Source organism: Heloderma suspectum, chromosome 15 (assembly GCF_057233095.1).
Source record: "Heloderma suspectum isolate Gila_16-S chromosome 15, 16-S_ref, whole genome shotgun sequence".
Taxonomy (NCBI): Eukaryota; Metazoa; Chordata; class Lepidosauria; order Squamata; family Helodermatidae; genus Heloderma; species Heloderma suspectum.
Genome location: NC_139472.1, coordinates 24,667,501 through 24,675,000, shown reverse-complemented (window position 1 = coordinate 24,675,000; position 7,500 = coordinate 24,667,501).

Below are 7,500 nucleotides of genomic sequence, written 5' to 3'. Positions count from 1 at the left end.
CCCTAACCCTAACCCTGACCCTGACCCTAACCACAACCCTAACCCTAAACCTAACCCCAACGCTAACCCCAAACCTAACCCTAACCCAACGCTATTCCTAACCCTAACCCTAACCCTAAACCTAACCCTAACCCCTACCCTAACCCTAACCCTAAACCCAACCTCAACACTAAACCTAATCCTAACCCCAACCCTAACCCTAACCCTAACCCTAACCCTGACCCCATCCCTAACTCTAACCCTAACCCGAATCCTAACCCTAACCTGAACCCAAACCCTAACCCTAACCTCTACCCCTACCCTAACCCTATCCCTACACCTCACCCTACCCTAACCATAACCCTGACCCTAACCCTAACCCTCACCACAACGCTAACCCTAACCATAACCATAACTCAACCCTAACCCTAACCCCAACCCTAACCCTAACTCAGACCCTAACCCTAAATCCAACCCTAACCCTAACACTAACCCTAACACCAAACCTTACCCTAACCCTAACCCTGACCCCAACCCTCACCCTAACCCTAACCCTAACCCTAACCCCAACCCCAACACTAAACCTAATCCTAACCCCAACCCTGACCCTAACCCTAACCCCAACCCTAAACCTAACACTAACACTTACCCTAACCCTGACCCCAACCCTAACCCTAACCCTAACCCTAACTCCAACCCTAACCCTAACCCTAAATCTAACCCCTACCCCAACCCTAACACTACCATAACCCTAACCCTGACCCTAACCCTAACCCTAACCACAACCCTAACCCTAACCCTAACCATAACTCAACCCTAACCCTAACCCTAACCCCAACCCTAACCCTAACTCAGACCATAACCCTAAATCCAAACCTAACCCTAACACTAACCCTAACACCAAACCTAACCCTAACCCTAACCCTAACCCCAAACCTAACCCTAACCCCAACCCTAACCCTAACACTAACCCTAACCCTAACCCCAACCCGAACCCGAACCCTAACCCCAACCCTAACCCTAACCCTTACCCTATCCCCTACTTTAACCCTAACCCTAAACCTAACCCTCACCCTCACCCTAAACCCAACCCTAACTCAACCCTAACCCTAACCCTAACTCTAACCCCAAACCTAACCTTAACCCTAACCCAGACCCTAACCCTAAATCCAATCCTAACCCTAACCCCAAACCTAACCCTAACCCCAACCCTAACCCTAAGCATTAACATAACCCTAACCCTAACCCCAAACCATACCCCAACACTAACCCCAACCCTAACCCCAATCCTAACCCTAACCCTAACCCTAAACTAAACCCAACCCTAACCCTAACACTAACCCTAACCCTAAACCTAACCCCAACCCCAACCCTAACCCCAACCCCAACCCTAACCCCAACCCTAACCCCGATTCTAACCCAAACCCTAACCCTAACCTTGACCCTGACCCTAACCCTAACCCTAACCCTAACCCTAACCCCAACCCCAACACTAAACCTAACCGTAACCCGAACCCTAACCCTAACACTAACCCTAACCCAACCCTAACCCAACCCTAACCCTAACCCAAACCCTAACCCTAACCTTAACCCTAACCCTAACCGCAACCCTAACCCTAACCCTAACACTAACCCAGACCCTAACCCTAAATCCAACCCTAACCCTAACACTACCACTAACCCTAAGCCTAACCCTACACCCAACTCTAAACCTAACCCTAACCCTAACCCCAACACTAACCCCAAACCTAACCCCAACCCAAATCCTAACCCTAACCCTAGCCCAAACCTAACCCTAACCCTAACCCTAACCGTAACCCTAACCCTTACCCTGACCCTAACCTCAACCCTAACCCTAACCCTAACCCTAAGCTTAACCCTAACCCTAACCCAAACCTAACCCTAACCCTAACCCTAACCCTAACCCTAACCGTAACCCTAACCCTAACCCTAACCCTAACCCTGACCCTGACCCTAACCACAACCCTAACCCTAAACCTAACCCCAACGCTAACCCCAAACCTAACCCTAACCCAACCCTATTCCTAACCCTAACCCTAACCCTAAACCTAACCCTAACCCCTACCCTAACCCTAACCCTAAACCCAACCTCAACACTAAACCTAATCCTAACCCCAACCCTAACCCTAACCCTAACCCTAACCCTGACCCCATCCCTAACCCTAACTCTAACCCTAACCCGAATCCTAACCCTAACCTGAACCCAAACCCTAACCCTAACCTCTACCCCTACCCTAACCCTATCCCTAAACCTCACCCTACCCTAACCATAACCCTGACCCTAACCCTAACCCTCACCACAACGCTAACCCTAACCATAACCATAACTCAACCCTAACCCTAACCCCAACCCTAACCCTAACTCAGACCCTAACCCTAAATCCAACCCTAACCCTAACACTAACCCTAACACCAAACCTTACCCTAACCCTAACCCTGACCCCAACCCTCACCCTAACCCTAACCCTAACCCTAACCCTAACCCCAACCCCAACACTAAACCTAATCCTAACCCCAACCCTGACCCTAACCCTAACCCCAACCCTAAACCTAACACTAACACTTACCCTAACCCTGACCCCAACCCTAACCCTAACCCTAACCCTAACTCCAACCCTAACCCTAACCCTAAATCTAACCCCTACCCCAACCCTAACACTACCCTAACCCTAACCCTGACCCTAACCCTAACCCTAACCACAACCCTAACCCTAACCCTAACCATAACTCAACCCTAACCCTAACCCCAACCCTAACCCTAACTCAGACCATAACCCTAAATCCAAACCTAACCCTAACACTAACCCTAACACCAAACCTAACCCTAACCCTAACCCTAACCCCAAACCTAACCCTAACCCCAACCCTAACCCTAACACTAACCCTAACCCTAACCCCAACCCGAACCCGAACCCTAACCCCAACCCTAACCCTAACCCTAACCCTATCCCCTACTTTAACCCTAACCCTAAACCTAACCCTCACCCTCACCCTAACCCCAACCCTAACTCAACCCTAACCCTAACCCTAACTCTAACCCCAAACCTAACCTTAACCCTAACCCAGACCCTAACCCTAAATCCAATCCTAACCCTATCCCTAACCCTAACCCTAACTCAACCCTAACCCTAACTCTAACCCCAAACCTAACCCTAACCCAGACCCTAACCCTAAATCCAACCCTAACCCTAACCCTAACACTAACCCCTAAACTAACCCTAACCACAAACCTAACCCTAACCCAGACCCTAACCCTAAATCCATGCCTAACCCTAACACTAACCGTAACCCCAAACCTAACCCTAACCCTAACACTAACCCCAACTCTAACCCTAACCCTCACCCTAAACCCAGCCCTAACCCTAACCCTAACCCCTACCCTAACCCTAACCCTAAACCTAACCCTAAACACTAACATAACCCTAACCCTAACCCCAAACCTAACCCCAACACTAACCCCAACCCTAACCCCAATCCTAACCCTAACCCTAACCCTAAACTAAACCCAACCCTAACCCTAACACTAACCCTAACCCTAACCCTAACCCCAACCCCAACCCGAACCCCAACCCTAACCCCGACCCTAACCCAAACCCTAACCCTAACCTTGACCCTGACCCTAACCCTAACCCTAACCCTAACCCTAACCCCAACCCCAACACTAAACCTAACCCGAACCCGAACCCTAACCCTAACACTAACCCTAACCAAACCCTAACCCCACCCTAACCCTAACCCTAACCTTAACCCTAACCCTAACCGCAACCGTAACCCTAACCCTAACCCTAACCCTAACCCGAACTCAACCCTAACCCTAACCCTAACCCTAACCCTTACCGCAACCCTAACCCTAACCCTAACACTAACCCAGACCCTAACCCTAAATCCAACCCTAACCCTAACACTAACCCTAATCCCAAACCTAACCCTAGCCCTAACCCCACACCTAACACTAACCCTAAGCCTAACCCTAACCCCAACCCTAACCCTAACCCTAACGCTAACCCCAACACTAACCCCAAACCTAACCCCAAACCAAACCATAACCCTAACCCTAACCCAAACCTACCCTAACCCTAACCCTAACCCTAACCCTAACCCTAACCCTGACCCTGACCCTAACCACAACCCTAACCCTAACCCTAACCCTAAGCTTAACCCTAACCCTAACCCTAACCCCAACCCTAACCCTAACCCCAACCCTAACCCTAACCCTAACCCTAACCCTAACCCTAACCCAACCCTAACCCTAACCCTAACCCTAACCCCAAACCTAACCCTAACCCCAACCCTAACCCTAAGCCTAACCCTAACCCAACCCTATTCCTAACCCTAACCCTAAACCTAAACCTAACCCTAACAGCTACCCTAACCCTAACCCTAAACCCAACCTCAACACTAAACCTAACCCTAACCCGAACCCAAACCCTAACCCTAACCTCTACCCCTACCCTAACCCTATCCCTAACCCTAACCCTACCCTAACCATAACCCTGACCCTAACCCTAACCCTCACCACAACGCTAACCCTAACCATAACCATAACTCAACCCTAACCCTAACCCCAACCCTAACCCTAACTCAGACCCTAACCCTAAATCCAACCCTAACCCTAACACTAACCCTAACACCAAACCTTACCCTAACCCTAACCCTGACCCCAACCCTCACCCTAACCCTAACCCTAACCCTAACCCTAACCCCAACCCCAACACTAAACCTAATCCTAACCCCAACCCTGACCCTAACCCTAACCCCAACCCTAAACCTAACACTAACACTTACCCTAACCCTGACCCCAACCCTAACCCTAACCCTAACCCTAACTCCAACCCTAACCCTAACCCTAAATCTAACCCCTACCCCAACCCTAACACTACCCTAACCCTAACCCTGACCCTAACCCTAACCCTAACCACAACCCTAACCCTAACCCTAACCATAACTCAACCCTAACCCTAACCCTAACCCCAACCCTAACCCTAACTCAGACCATAACCCTAAATCCAAACCTAACCCTAACACTAACCCTAACACCAAACCTAACCCTAACCCTAACCCTAACCCCAAACCTAACCCTAACCCCAACCCTAACCCTAACACTAACCCTAACCCTAACCCCAACCCGAACCCGAACCCTAACCCCAACCCTAACCCTAACCCTAACCCTATCCCCTACTTTAACCCTAACCCTAAACCTAACCCTCACCCTCACCCTAACCCCAACCCTAACTCAACCCTAACCCTAACCCTAACTCTAACCCCAAACCTAACCTTAACCCTAACCCAGACCCTAACCCTAAATCCAATCCTAACCCTAACCCCAAACCTAACCCTAACCCCAACCCTAACCCTAAGCATTAACATAACCCTAACCCTAACCCCAAACCATACCCCAACACTAACCCCAACCCTAACCCCAATCCTAACCCTAACCCTAACCCTAAACTAAACCCAACCCTAACCCTAACACTAACCCTAACCCTAAACCTAACCCCAACCCCAACCCTAACCCCAACCCCAACCCTAACCCCAACCCTAACCCCGATTCTAACCCAAACCCTAACCCTAACCTTGACCCTGACCCTAACCCTAACCCTAACCCTAACCCTAACCCTAACCCCAACCCCAACACTAAACCTAACCGTAACCCGAACCCTAACCCTAACACTAACCCTAACCCAACCCTAACCCAACCCTAACCCTAACCCAAACCCTAACCCTAACCTTAACCCTAACCCTAACCGCAACCCTAACCCTAACCCTAACACTAACCCAGACCCTAACCCTAAATCCAACCCTAACCCTAACACTAACACTAACCCTAAGCCTAACCCTACACCCAACTCTAAACCTAACCCTAACCCTAACCCCAACACTAACCCCAAACCTAACCCCAACCCAAATCCTAACCCTAACCCTAGCCCAAACCTAACCCTAACCCTAACCCTAACCGTAACCCTAACCCTTACCCTGACCCTAACCTCAACCCTAACCCTAACCCTAACCCTAAGCTTAACCCTAACCCTAACCCAAAACTAACCCTAACCCTAACCCTAACCGTAACCCTAACCCTAACCCTAACCCTAACCCTGACCCTGACCCTAACCACAACCCTAACCCTAAACCTAACCCCAACGCTAACCCCAAACCTAACCCTAACCCAACCCTATTCCTAACCCTAACCCTAACCCTAAACCTAACCCTAACCCCTACCCTAACCCTAACCCTAAACCCAACCTCAACACTAAACCTAATCCTAACCCCAACCCTAACCCTAACCCTAACCCTAACCCTGACCCCATCCCTAACCCTAACTCTAACCCTAACCCGAATCCTAACCCTAACCTGAACCCAAACCCTAACCCTAACCTCTACCCCTACCCTAACCCTATCCCTAAACCTCACCCTACCCTAACCATAACCCTGACCCTAACCCTAACCCTCACCACAACGCTAACCCTAACCATAACCATAACTCAACCCTAACCCTAACCCCAACCCTAACCCTAACTCAGACCCTAACCCTAAATCCAACCCTAACCCTAACACTAACCCTAACACCAAACCTTACCCTAACCCTAACCCTGACCCCAACCCTCACCCTAACCCTAACCCTAACCCTAACCCCAACCCCAACACTAAACCTAATCCTAACCCCAACCCTGACCCTAACCCTAACCCCAACCCTAAACCTAACACTAACACTTACCCTAACCCTGACCCCAACCCTAACCCTAACCCTAACCCTAACTCCAACCCTAAACCTAACCCTAAATCTAACCCCTACCCCAACCCTAACACTACCCTAACCCTAACCCTGACCCTAACCCTAACCCTAACCACAACCCTAACCCTAACCCTAACCATAACTCAACCCTAACCCTAACCCCAACCCTAACCCTAACTCAGACCATAACCCTAAATCCAAACCTAACCCTAACACTAACCCTAACACCAAACCTAACCCTAACCCTAACCCTAACCCCAAACCTAACCCTAACCCCAACCCTAACCCTAACACTAACCCTAACCCTAACCCCAACCCGAACCCGAACCCTAACCCCAACCCTAACCCTAACCCTAACCCTATCCCCTACTTTAACCCTAACCCTAAACCTAACCCTCACCCTCACCCTAACCCCAACCCTAACTCAACCCTAACCCTAACCCTAACTCTAACCCCAAACCTAACCTTAACCCTAACCCAGACCCTAACCCTAAATCCAATCCTAACCCTATCCCTAACCCTAACCCTAACTCAACCCTAACCCTAACTCTAACCCCAAACCTAACCCTAACCCAGACCCTAACCCTAAATCCAACCCTAACCCTAACCCTAACACTAACCCCTAAACTAACCCTAACCACAAACCTAACCCTAACCCAGACCCTAAACCTAAATCCATGCCTAACCCTAACACTAACCGTAACCCCAAACCTAACCCTAACCCTAACACTAACCCCAACTCTAACCCTAACCCTCACCCTAAACCCAGC